Source organism: Desmodus rotundus, chromosome 4 (assembly GCF_022682495.2).
Source record: "Desmodus rotundus isolate HL8 chromosome 4, HLdesRot8A.1, whole genome shotgun sequence".
Lineage (NCBI taxonomy): Eukaryota > Metazoa > Chordata > Mammalia > Chiroptera > Phyllostomidae > Desmodus > Desmodus rotundus.
Genome location: NC_071390.1, coordinates 82269634 through 82283861, shown reverse-complemented (window position 1 = coordinate 82283861; position 14228 = coordinate 82269634).

Genomic DNA, 14228 nt, shown 5'->3' with positions numbered 1-14228 from the left:
ACGAAGGACCTACACCCAAGGTTACTCTATCCAGTTCCCAGATAAGGTAAAGTTAAAGGAGTTTATCACCAAGCCCTTATTATAGGAAATGTTAAAGGGACTTATCTAAGAAAAAGAAGATGATGAAAAATATGAATGGTAAAATGACAACAAATTAACAACTATCAACAACTGAACATAAAAAAAAAAAACCCAAACACAGTCCTGGCTGGTATAGCTCAGTGGATTGAGTGTGGGCTGGGAACCAAAGGGTCGCCGGTTTTATTCCCAGTCAGGGCACATGTCTGGGTTGCAGGCAAGGTCCCCAGTAGGGAGCATGTGAGAGGCAACCACACATTAATATTTTTCTCCCTCTTTTTCTCCCTTCCCCTCTCTCTAAAAATAAATAAATTACCCCCCCCCCAAAAAAAAACCCCAAAACAACTAGAACAGGAACAGAATCACAGAAATGGAAAGCACATGGAAGGTTATCAGTGGGGAGGGGGAAGGGAGAGAACGGGGAGAAGGTATAGGGAATAAGAAGCATAATTGGAAAGTAAAAATAGACAGGGGGAGGTTAAGAATAGTATAGGAAATGGAGAAGCTAAATCATTATATGTACAACCCATGGACATAAAGTAAGGGGTGGGGAATGTGGAGGGAATGGGGGTACTGGGCATAGGGGGATAAAGGGGAGAAAAAAATGGGACAACTATAATAGCATAATCAATAAAATATACTTAAAAATAAAAAAAGGGGTCTCTTCCATGAGAAGGGTCAGACACTTTTTCGTTTGCTTCTGTAGCTGAGAAAGTATTAATACATTTTTTACTCTTAGCTTTTTATTGTAAAATAGTTTAGACTCAGAGGGAGTTGTAAAGATAGCACAGAGTCCCTTTAATGATAATATCTTACTATATTTGTCATAGCCGATGCCAGCATCAGTACATCACTATTCATGAAACTTCATACTTCATATGAATTTACTAGTTTTTCCAGTAATGTTCTTTTTCTGTTCTAGTTTCTTATCTGGGATACCACATTACATTTATTCATCATGTCTCCTTAAGTCTCTTGTAGTCTGCCCAGTTTCTCAATCTTTTCTTGTTTTTCATGATCTGGACAGTTTTGTGGTGTGCTGGTCATGTACCAGGTATTTTGCAGAATATCCCTTAAGTGGACTTCATCTGATTGTTGTTGTTGGTTTTTTTTTTCATGATTAGATTTGGGTTACAGGTTTTTGGAAGGAATATAATAAGCAAGATATTATAGCAAGAGTACATGCAATCATAATGACCAATCTGGTGATGTTAACACTATCAGTTGTTTGCCAGGTTTCTCCATTGGAAAGTTGCTATTTTTCCATTTGTAAACCCTACTGTTTGGAAGCAAGTGTAGCTCACACACAAGAGGGAAAGAGGGGAGTGGGAAACTAATCTCTACATCCTCTAAGGGAGACTATCTGCATATATTATTTGGAAGTCATCTGTAGGGAAAATTCATCCCTTCTCCATTCATTTATTCACTTATTCATTTACATTAGTATGGACTCCTGTATTTTAAACTTTGGGTTATAATTGCATACTCTGTTATTTAATTTCTTGCAAAATTGTTTGGGCTTTTTGCCATTGGGAACACTTTCAGGCTGGTTTCTGTGTACATTTGACATGCCCCATAATTTTTTGTTTTGAACTTTGTGACACTACAAGATTCTCTGGGCTCATCTTCTATTTGTCTTACCCCAGCCCTAGGATCAGCATTTCTCTGAGAAGTCCTGTTTCTTTACCAGAAAATGATATTTGGATGAACTTTAGTAATGAATTATAACCCTGGTAGGCTTGGACAGGTAGAGCTCAGATAATTTTCACAATAGTGACCAATGGCATGATCCAAAGTCTAGGAATTTTACCAGAAACCACTCAACTGAAGAAAGAAACTTACACCAAAGGCATATAAGTGAATTATAAGATTGAAGAAAAATACTCACATAGCTTTGAAAATTGTCACGAGTGTGAGCAGGATTAATCAAACTGACAGCATATTAAATCGCTATCATTCATACCTGAGAGGCACTGAAATGGAACTCAGTGGACTCTGAGAACAACTTCCATGAGCCTTGGTGGAACTTCAGCAAATAGGAGCAAAATCTAAAAGTAATAAATAGATTCAAGAGAAAGTTATAGACTTCCAGCCAAGATAGCAGCATAAGTAAATGTAGTCTGTCTCATTGCACAAACACATCAAAATTACAACCAAAATATAGAACAACCATCACTCAGAACATCAGAAACTGAGTTGAATGGAAGTATGACAATGGTGAAATTAAAGAAACCACATCCATCCAGACCGGTAGGAGGGGTGGAGCATGGACCAGACTAGTTCCACATCCACGTTGGTGGATAAAAATTTGGGAGGAATATCTCAGGAGTGAGGAGTCCCAGCCCCACACTGGCCAACCCCCAGAGTTCCAGTGCCAGGAAGATGACTCCCCATAACTTCTGGCTGCAAAAATCAATGGGTATTGAGTTGTGGACCAAGCAGTTCCCCTTAAAGACACACACATGGTCTTACTCAGACTCACTCCCTCTGAACTCCAGCACCAGTGTAGCAGCTTGGAAGGCATCAATGGCATAGGAGGAGGAACTGAAGTGTCTGGCATCAAGGCAAGAGCTGGGAGGCAGCTTTCTCCCAGACAGAAAAGCAGGCAGAGGCCATTGTCCTTTTTCTGAACTCCTTCAAACAGAGCCACAGAGCTGGCAGGTGGGTGCCATATCTGAGACAATCAACCTGGCTAACACTGTTTGCCCCACACAGGAGATCCCCTGAGACTTTGTTCCACCCAACTTATGGGCCCACCCCTACTGGTTTTTCCATGTGAATAGCTGGTGTTGGCTCATGCTTTGCAACTTCCTAATCTTCTCAAATAAGGAACAGCTGGCCTCAGTAAGCCCCTAGGCACTGTACCTCTTGCTAAGTGTCCCCAGTTCTGGCACTAGCAGCAGTCAGCCTAGATCCATAGCTTGGCTTCACCTGGGAATCTCCAAGCCCAGCACAAGTAGCAGTTATATGTAGATTGCTTTATAGCTCATGCAGGGTGGTCACAGGCAGAAAACAGGTGGGGGCTGACCTTGGCCTGTACCACTTGGGAAATCTCAGAGCCTGTGCACCAAGTGGACAGCTACAGACCATGTTGGAGCACCACTACCCTGCCCCTGCACAGCTTGTCCTCCGTGGAGGGTGGAGGTTGGTGGTTAGTGGTCAATCCAGTCCTTGTAGCTGACTGGCTAGGGTAAATCCTTGCCATTGACCTGCCAACGGTAATCAAGACTCAACTACAAGAGTAGGGAGTACTTAGCCCACACAGTGCACCTCTAATACCCAGCTTCGTGATAGGGGAGACTGCCACTGGTATCTATATCAGCCTTGCTACCAAGACAGAGAATCATAGCAGCTCTACCTAATACATAGAAACAAACATAAGGAGGCTGCCAAAATGAGGAGACAAAGAAACATGACCCAAATGAAAAAACAGATAAAAACTCTAGAAAAAGAATAAACAGATTGGACATAAGCAATCTATCAGATACAGAGTTCAGAACACTAGTTACAAAGATGCAAGGAATTTGGTGAAGGTCTCAACAGCATAAAAAATATCCATTCAGAAATGAAGGATATACTAATTGAAATAAAGAACAATATACAGGGAAACAACAGTAAAGTGGATGAAGCTGAGAATTAAATCAATGATTTGGAACATAAGGAAGCAAAAAACAACCAATCAGAACAACTAGAAGAAAAAGAACCCCTCCAAAAGCAAGGATTGTGTAAGAAGAATTTGAGACAACTTCAGTGTTCCAACATTCACATCGTAGAGGTGTCAGAAGGAGAAGAGAAAGAGAAAGAAATTAGAAGTCTATTTGAAAAAATAATGAAAGAAAACTTCCCTAATTTAGTGAAGGAAATAGACATGCAAGTCCAGGAAGCACTGAGAGTCCCAAACAAGATAAACCCACACAGGCCCACTCCAAGACACATCATAATTAAAATGCCAAAGGTTAAAGATAAAGCAAGAATCTTAAAAACAGCAACAGAAAAGCAATTTTTTACCTACAGGGGAGTTCCCCTAAGACTGTCAGCTGATTTCTCAAAAGAAACTGCAGGTTAGAAGGGATTGGCAAGAAATATTCAAAGTCATGAAAAGCAGGGTCCTGCATCCAAGTTGCTCTACCAGCAAAGCTGTCATTTAGAATGGAAGGGCAGATAAAGAGCTTCCCAGAGAAGAAAAAACTAAAGGATTTCATCATCACCAAACCATTATTATATGAAATGTTAAAGGGACTTACATAAGAAAAAAATTGCCAGATTGGTGGGGGAGTGTGGGGGAATGGGTGAAGAGTTGAGGGGATTAAGAAGTATAAGTAGGTGGTTACAGAATAGCCATAGGGATATAAAGTACAGTATAGGAAATGGAGTAGCTGAAGAACTTATACATATGACCCATGGACATAAACAATGGTGTGTGGATTGCCTGAGGGAGTGGGTGGTGCTGGGTGGGGGAGCGGCAAAGGGGAAAAAACTGGGACAACTGTTATAGCATAATCAATAAATTATAATTAAAAAATAAATAAATATATTCATATTTGAAGAAATTGAATGGTTGATTTAAATACCTTTCCCCCAGATTGATAACTATGATTCGTGAAAATGTCTAAGTGACATTCTAGTTATATGTTTTTTAAAATGTGGCATATACAGTCAAAAGCATTGCAAAAAATATAAAGACATATAAAAAACAGTGTCTCTGCCTTTTAGGAAAGGAAGGGAAATAATTACATGGTGGGAAAGACAAGTTTTAATGAAGAGACCTGGGTGCTGCACCGTAAATAAATTCAGTGGTCATGGCAACAGGATCCCTGAGGAGGCTGTAGAGGGCTATATCTTTAGAGGCACCAAAGACTCATGATTCCAAGCAGGGAGTGGTGGTGTATCTGTGAGATGGGGAGAAACACTGACACAGAAGAGATTAGTTCCCTCTCCTCATGGGAAAAACATGCTTACTAGTCTGGGATCAAATAAGGTTGAGTCCATGGGGCATGAAGTCTGTAGAGGGTGGGAAAATCAAACAGTAGGACCATGAGGAGGAAGGAATGCCTTGGTGAAATATATTTGTTCAATAACTCTTGACATTAAACCTCTTTACACATTATTTTAATGTACATCATTAAGAATCAGGCCACAAAGTAGCCTAGAGGAAATTAGAGCCAAGAACTAGAAAGAACAAAGGTACACCTGGAGCAAATATTCAGTCTTATAGTCTTATGAAATCTAAGTGGGGGAAATATTTAGCCAGCTAGTTAGGAATCTTGAAAGTATGAGTGCTGATATAGATCTCTATTTTGATTTTCTACCAAAGTCTCGGTGGTGCACTGTTTTTTTCATGTGTGCATGGTTAAGTTAAAACTTTTATTTATTTGTTTTATCATGGTAAAATAGACATGACATAAAATCTGCCTTTTAATTATTATTGTTATTATTTTTATTTTTGCTTTTGTTGCCTGTGTTTTTTATGTTATAGCCAAAAAAAATCATTGCTGAGACCAATGTGAAGATGTTTTCATCTAGGAATTCTAGTTTTAAGTCTTACATTAAAGTCTTTAATCCATTTTAGCTGATTTTGTATGTGGTGTGAAATAAGGGTCTACTCCCATTCCTCTGTAAGTAGATATCCAGTTTTCCCAACACTATTAAAGGGACTATTCTTTCCCCAGTGTGTGTCCTTGGCACTCTACAGAAGATCAGTTGACTAAATTCATAGATTTATTTAAGGACTCTCTATTCTGCTCCATTGGCCTATATGTCAGTTTCTATACCAGTATCCTACTGTTTTGGTCATTTTAGCTTTGTAATATATTCTGAAATTAGAGTGTGTGATGCCTTCAGCTTTGTTCTTTTTGTTCAAGATTGCATGGCTCTTTGGGGTCTGCTGAGGCTCCACACAAAGTCCAGGATTCAAAAATATTTGTAAAAATTGCCATTGTGATCTTGATATGGACAATTTAGAATCCATTGATCACACTGGGTATTAGGAACACTTTAACAATGTCATTTTTTTCCAATCTGTGATAATGGAATATCTTTCCATTTATCTGTGTCTTTTTAAATTAACTTCATCAATGTCAGTGTATTATAATATTCAATGTACAACACTTTCACCTCTTTAAGTTTATCCTTAAGTATTTTATTCTTTGTGTTCCTATTATAAATGGGGGTTTTAAAAAAATATTTATTTTTTTTAGAGAGAGGGCAAGAGAGAAAGAGAGGGAGAGAAACATTGATGTGAGAGAGCAACACTGGTTGCCTCTCACATGTGCCCTGACAGGGGACCAAACCTGCAACCCAGGCATGTGTCCTGACCAGGATTCAAACCAGCAACATTTTGGCTCACAGACTGATGTTCAACCAACTAAGCCACACTGGGCAGGGTTAAATGGGACTTTTTAAAAATTGATTTTCAGATAGGTCATTGTTAGTACATAGAAACACCAATGATTTTTATATGTTGATTTTCTATCTTCACACTTTACTGTATTTATTTCTTGGTTTTAACACCGTTTTTGTTGAGTCTTTAGGGTTTCTACACATGCAATCATGTCATCTGCAAATTCAGATTCCTTTCCAATTTGGATGGTTTTATTTCTTTTTCTTGTCTAATGGCTCTGCCTAGCACTTCCAGTACTATTTTGAATAGAAGTGATGAGACTGGGCACCCTTGCCTTGTACTGGATGTTAGAGGAAAAGCTTTCAACTTTCCCAGATTGATTGTGATGTTAGGTGTGGGCTTTTCATATATGCTCTTTATTGTGTTGAGGTAAGTTCCTTCCATACCAACCTTACTGAGAGTTTTAATAATGACGTTGAATTTTGTCAAATGTTTTTTCTGTGTCTGTTGAGATGATCATATGGCTTTATCTTTCATTCTATAAATATGGCGTATCACCGTGATTGATTTGCATAGATTGAACAATTATTGCATCTCTGGGATAAGTCCCTCTTGGTCGTGGTATATGATATTTTTAATGTGCTGCTGAATTCAATTTGCTAGTGTTTTATTGAGGACTTTTGTTCCTATATTCACCTGGGGTATTGGCCTGTAGTTTTCATGTGGTATCTTTGTCTGACTTTGGTATCAGAGTGGTGCTGGGCTCATACCATTTTAATTATTTTTAAGTGTACAGTTGAGTGGCATTAAGGATATCCATACAATTCTCTAACCACCACCATATTCATCTCCAGAATTTATTGTTCATTTCACACTGGAACTCTGTACCCATTAAATAATAACTCCCCATTTCCCTCTCTACCCCAGCTCCTGGTAACCACTCTTTTACCTTCTGTCTCTATGTATCCAACTGCTTTAGGTACCTCATCTGAGAATAATGTAATATGTCCTTTCGTGTAAGGCTGTTTTACCTACCATAATGTCTTTCAACATGTATCCATGTTGTGGTGCTATAATTTTACTCCTAAAGTAGTAACATTTAAATTGTGCTGAGCTTTTGCTTTTTCCCACCAGACAATTTTTTATGAGGTGGATTAGAAGACACATGAAGTACATGTTGGAGGAGAAGTGTGTATGGCGTCAATAGTAGGGGCAGGATACTGAGGTAGCTTAAACAGGGACCCCAGGCCCCTTAGCTACTAGAGGCAGAGTTGAAGATTGAGGACCGGGCATAGCACTAGGATGTGGGCAACAGATGCCAAATCACATGGGATGCTGGACTGGGGACAGAGATATTAGACAGGAAGGGCCAGGGATCGTGTGAGTCCCAGAGTCACAGTGCACATGCAGGTTACAGTAGATTCAGAAAGGTGGAGGGAACAACCCCAGTTAGTGGCTCAGATGCCAAGGAGGGAGAGGCCACTCTGGCTGGTTGATCTAAGAAAGTTTTCAAGGAAAATGTAGCATATAAATTGGATAATATTTGGACAGGCAGAGAGAACTGGGGTGGTGATCTAGTCAGAGGAAGTGGCATTAAGAGAGAGAGATGGAAACTGCAAGATGCTTTTGGGGCTGAATAGACCAGTTTGGCTGAGTCTGCAGAAGGTTTTGTGAGGAATGCAAAAGGAGATAGGAGTAGGTTGACGGTGTCAGTTTACAAGAGTGGTGTTATTGCCAGATAAATGATTCAAATTATTTTGTAAGCAATGGGCATTGTCAGAAAAGGAGCTAGCTTTATCCTTTCTTTTCCTTGACTCCTAAAGCATAATCTTGACCTTAATTAGAACAGTTAGTATACTTTGCCTTATAGTAGGTTGGGAAATGTTTATATCTCCTAAATATAAACTGCTTGAAGGCAGAGCTGTTTGATTCAAGTTCTTGTCCCTCGAGTGTTAAGTATAATGTTTTGAAATTCTTAGTTCCTCAGTGAGCATTCTTTGAATGGTATGGAATTAGGCTAGGGGTTTTTGATGGGAGGAAGGGGTAAAATTTTCAAGGCTATCATTTAGGAAGATCAATCTGATGAAAATGAGTAGGGAAAAGGGAGGCAGTTTGAGTAGTGGGGGAGTAACTACAATATTAAAGTGGTGAGGTAACCAAAGGCATTTGTCTCCTAGGCCTGGACAAGAAGGGAAGAATTTGAAGAGAAATCTGACACCAGATTACCCAGTGTTTACATGCCAGTGGTCTCTCAGTGGCAGCTGAAAACAAAGGTTAGGAAGAAAGAAAGAGAAAAAAAATCTGAGGAATGAATCATCAGCTACTCCTTCTGCATATTTTCTCCTGTGGAATCCTGAACAAGTTACTTAACATAAGGCCAACAAAAATAATTTCTTTTTCTTAGAATCACAGGAGCTGGTACTTCTATATAAAATGATATCTATATTAGTCAGAAAGCAAAAATAATTTAGCTGTTCTCATTTTTTATTTGGACTTGTCTGACTAGTTGGTAGCCTTGTGGGTTCTGTTTAAATGTGTTTCCTACTTTTTGTGAACAGTAGAAAATAACATATTTGAAAAGATTTTTGTTGGCACATGGAAACAGAGTGAAGTATTTCCTAGTTATAGAGAAATAAGATTACTTGCTGAGAGTTAAACCTATAAAATTTACCCTCAAGCAGTAGATTAGCCACCTGCACAAGTAAACCATGAGAGATTGCCTGTAATTCAGATCTGAAGAGTTTAGACAGACCTGAGGGGATACAAATTTCTCTGCAAAGTCTGGCACAAGAAAATCACAGCACTTCATTTTCCAAATCAAATAAAATCTGACTCCAAGCCCTCATTCAGGAGGTGGTCGACACTGGTGGTGAAATGCCAAACGTCCATCATTATTGACGGCTCCTCCTCTTTCTTAGGGGTTTTTCTTCAGTAGCTGCCCAGAAACTTGTTAAATAAGCCTGTGGAATCCATTTTGAAGAGGAGTGGCTCCTCCCACTGTTTCTCACTGGTCTGTGAAAACTTCTGCTGTGGTTCCCTGGCCAGGTGTCCAGCCTCCTTCTCATGCTATGCAACTCCTGCCTCCCACAACCCTGGGCACTTTGTGCCAGGAAAGATCACAATTTGCCATCTGTGAAAATGCCAGATCATGTTCCAGTTCCATGTTGGAGAAGGTCCCCTCAACTCCTCTGGTAGCAATTTATGCCATCTTTCCTCCACTCCAACTCTGCTAGGAGATTAACCTGAAACTTCTCCCACTGACCTCAAACACAAAAGCTATTTACTTCCTTCCTTCTGAGGAAGGCAATCAACCTTTAAAAATCAGAGCTTCTTTCCTGTAATATGGTGGGGAAAAGAGATTCTTTATCCTTAGTGAGTCTATCACTAAGATAGATAAGATAGATAAGGTATATCAGTTAGGAGTTTAAAATTTTTTTAAAAAAATTTTATTTTTATTAACTAATCTCATTGTATATCATATACTCTAATCAGGAGATTTGAATGTATACTCAGAGTAAGGGGTCTTAAATGTGATTGTAATGCAGTAGGCTCAAATAAAAACAATTACTTCATGACTTGCATAGGCAACGGCTGGTTAACCTTAGAGTGTGATAAATGTAATGGAATGTGAAGAAAAGGTAGCCATTAAGGAAGAAATTTTTAGTAAATCTTTAGCACTCATATTTAAATGATATGGTCACGTTGGCAGGCATATTGTTATGGTGGAAGAGGATGTACGAAGTGATCATCAGCTTGGCAATCACGGAGATCGTGGAACACCCACACCCCGCCCCCACCTTTGTCCCAGAGTCTTCCCTCCTGGGAAGCTCCAAATCCTGTGTGGTTGATTCTCCTCATGGTGGTGAGGCAGCCCTGAGAAGTCTTACCTTACCTAAGGTGGCCACTTAGCCTCTCTAAGTAGCATTTTCATCTTCCCTAATTTATTTATAGCCAAGTTCCAGAAAGACCTATTTATATTAAGGTGACTACAGAAGAAAACACATCTCTTTTGGCAGAGTCTTCTTTTCCCAGTGTGTGGAGGTACATTTTGGTGAGATGGATCATTGTTCCAACCATAAAATGAAAGTGTTCATCTAATTCATTCACTCATCCAGGAAATATATATTATATGCCTATATTTATATACATGTACATGAACTGTTCTGTATATGTGTACATATATTATATGCTAGGGACTGTTCTAAGTGTTGGGGATAAAAATATGAATCTGTCCATGGGGCTTATATACTAACCCAAATAATAGTTTCCTGACCTTTTACCTAAATCAATCTCTCTCCTTTTCTGTCTCTCTCTCTCTCTAGTTCTCATCCAGAGGTTCCTAAGTGTTAGTCTGCTTATATTTGTGTCAATTGGCAATTCCTTGGTCCTAGCCCGGGATATGCTGATGAAGTGGCTCTGGAATGGATTTAGAAATTCTGCAGTTTAAAAAAAAAAAGAAGCCTCATAGACTTTTTGATGTGCAGCTAGGTTTGAGAACCATTATTTCTAAAAACATTCTAATCATTTAGAAATGAAATTGCAGATGTGTCCGAACCATATTCGGTTGATGGGAGCCCAGCATGTAGATAAACCTTACAAGATATCAAGTAGGAATTTTGCCACATAACTATTGCTAAGTCCCAAACAAAGACAGAAGGCACAATAGAGTCACCAGTAGTTGAGGTTAGCTACCCTTTTTCAGGGCTCACTGAGAATCCCACCACTGTTCCCACTTCCCAAGGGAGGCCGCGGGAGAGAAATACAGCCTTTTGGGGAGTGGATTTACGGAGTTTACTCCTTCTTTCAAGTCCAGTGCTTGAAGGGCAGGAGCTCAAGTAAATCACTTGAAAAGAAAAGTAAACAGATTCTTTACTCTTGGGCTGTACGGCCTTCCTGAGCAGCAGATTTGTGGATGTGCCTTGTGTGCTTCTGGAATGTTGGGAAATTGAACTGAGTGGAGTGAAACCTAGGTGGAGTGGGTGCCTCTGCCCTCAAAGTTGGGGTGAGGAAGACCTCACATTCCTGAAAACCTGAGAGTTGGCTCTGAGAATCTATGAGTTTGGGAGCCATCGTTGTCCCAGAATTAATGAGATAAAAATTAAGGTGACAAAGAGACAGAACTCATTCTCACAACCCCACTCCCCCCTACACCTGCCAAACTTGTCCCCCAAGCTTTTAGAACTGAAAGTCTAATTTCTTCTTGGTCATGGGACAAGTAGAGTTTTAATTCAATATACAATTAGAGTGTTTAAGTGAAGAAGACTGAGTCTGAAATAGCTGAATGACACTGTTGTAATAACAATATTTGGCTTAAAAACATGAAATTACGCAAGATGTATTTGAGGACCTGCTGTGCAGCAGGAAAGTGGTGTTTGGGAAACTAATTGGAAAAGTAAAATCATTACATATTTACAATGAGTTGATATTTCTTTTCTTTTTTAAGATTCTATTTATTTTTAGAGAGGAGGAAAGGAAGGGAGAAAGAGAGGGAGAGAAACTTCAGTGTGAGTAGAAACATCATTGGTCTAGTGCCTCTTGTAAGTGCTCTGACTGCAGACCGAACCCACAATCCAGACGTGTGCCCTGACTGGGAATTGAACTAGTGACCTTTTGCTTTGCAGCATGATGTCCAACCAACTGAGCCACACTGGTCAGGGCACATGCCAAAGTTTTTGTTAAAATTTTTTGAATAATTATATATGCACATATTACAGAATTCAAAAGAAAAAAAAGGGTGAAAGTAAAATAAAAAGGCATTTTTTTCTCTCCTCTCTTATCATGCAGTTCTTAGGTTTCTTTCTGGAAACATCACAGAATTGCTTTAGATTAAAAGTTTCCAAAAATACTCATATAGTTCTATATTGATTCCATAACACTGGTCAACACACACAAAAAATCTGTGGGCTAGACACACTTCCACATTCTAGGGTTGTCTTTTGAAACCTGTTGCCAGACAACATCATCTCACCCTCACTGCTTCTTTGTGATCCAGTGAGTCTGCGTTTGAAATTCTCTAGAAGCAGATATGCGGAGTATCTCCTGGTCGTTGCTTTTTATTTTTGAAGCTTTGAAGCAGCTATTCCTACATTAATTATGTCTTATTATTTGTTTATTTTAAACCATTCCTTATATTTTATTTATTTGAATAAAATTGCTTTATTCATTGCGGGTTTTAATTTCCTCTTCACAAATGAGCTTAGTTTTAGAAAGAACAGTTATAAATGTTGTATTCCATTCCTACACCCTTTAATCATTTAATGTTCTGTGTAAGTCATGCAACCTCCACACTTGCTTTCCTCAGCTGTGAAACCAAATAAAGACAACTCGCTTTCTTTTGCTTTATATGTTGGAGAAAAAGCTTCATTAGCCAGGACTGACTTTGTTACATGCCAAGGGTGGATGTTGAGAAGTTGCCCTGTTTTATTTTAATTAACTTATTTTTTTGCATTTTAAATTAATTTAATTTTATTGATTTTTAGAGAGAGAGAGGAAGGGAGAGGGGAGAGAGAGGGAGCAAATGAGAAAATGGGAAAGGAGAGAGAAAGAGAAACATTGATTTGTTGTTCCGCTTACTTATGCATTCATTGGTTGACTCTTGTATGTGCCCTAATTGGGGATCAAACCCACAATTGTAGAACTTTGGGGCAAGGCTTTAACTGAGCTACCTGGCTAGGGCCTAGAAGTTGCCTCGTTTTAGTAATTGGTTTTAGGAGTAAGGTGTGGGTGGGGTTTAAAAAAAGTTTTCATTGGCCTAAGGCCAAATTAAAATCTAGGTAACATGATTACAATCCCCTGGAGCTCCTTTACTCTTATACTTTTACCCTAAAAGTATTTTCTTTTTTAAAAAAATTGATTTTAGAGAGAGAGAGAAATGAGAGAGAGACAGAGGGAGAGGGAGAGGGAGAAGGAGAGAGAGAGAGAGAGAGAGATTGATATAACAGAGAAACATTGATTGGCTGCCTTGCTTACGTGCGCTGACTGGGATTGAACCTGTGACCTATTGGTACACAGGACAACAGTCTATTCATCTGAACCACCTGAACCATGGCTCAATGTTGATTCTTTAGCTTGTAAGCTGTTAAGGATAGGGACTCTAAATTATTTATTTTTCATACTTCACAACACAAATCAAAAGTGTTTTTATACATAACAGTGATAGATAAAAAATTTGTTGAGTAAGGAGCTGAGGAGTTTAGCCTTAATTCAGTAATGGATAGGGAACTCGAATAACACCCACAAAAACCAAAAAACAAATTCAGTAATAGAAAGTGGGGGCAGTTTAAAGAGAAACATTACATGATCAGAAATGTGTTTAGAAAGATGAGTATGGTGCAAAGCTGACAGATTTAGCAAATAAAAATACAAGATGCTCTTCAGTTTGTCTGGCACACCTAGTGTGGTGTTAATATAGCCTCTAAGTTCGAATAGGCAGAGAATGGAGGCAGCTAAGAGACTACTGAAATTATTCTGGGAGAGAACAGTTTCTGACAATGGATATGCAAGGACTGGATTCTGGGCACATGGTACAAGTAGAACAGGGTAGGACTTGCTGACTGGGAGGTGGGGGAGAAGTGAAGTGAAATCCAAAGTGATACCTGAAGGTTTTTAACTTAGATCACTGTGTAGACGACTGCAGAAAAATCATTTCCTGAAAGCTGGGAGGAAACCAGGTTTATGTGGGAAAAGGGAGGAATGGAGAAAAAATAAATTATTTTAAACGTTTTCAGTTTATGAGTGGAAATGACCAATAGATATTTAGAGATCCAGGTTTAGAGCCTGGGAGAGGCCTGGTACCTACAGACATATGAGG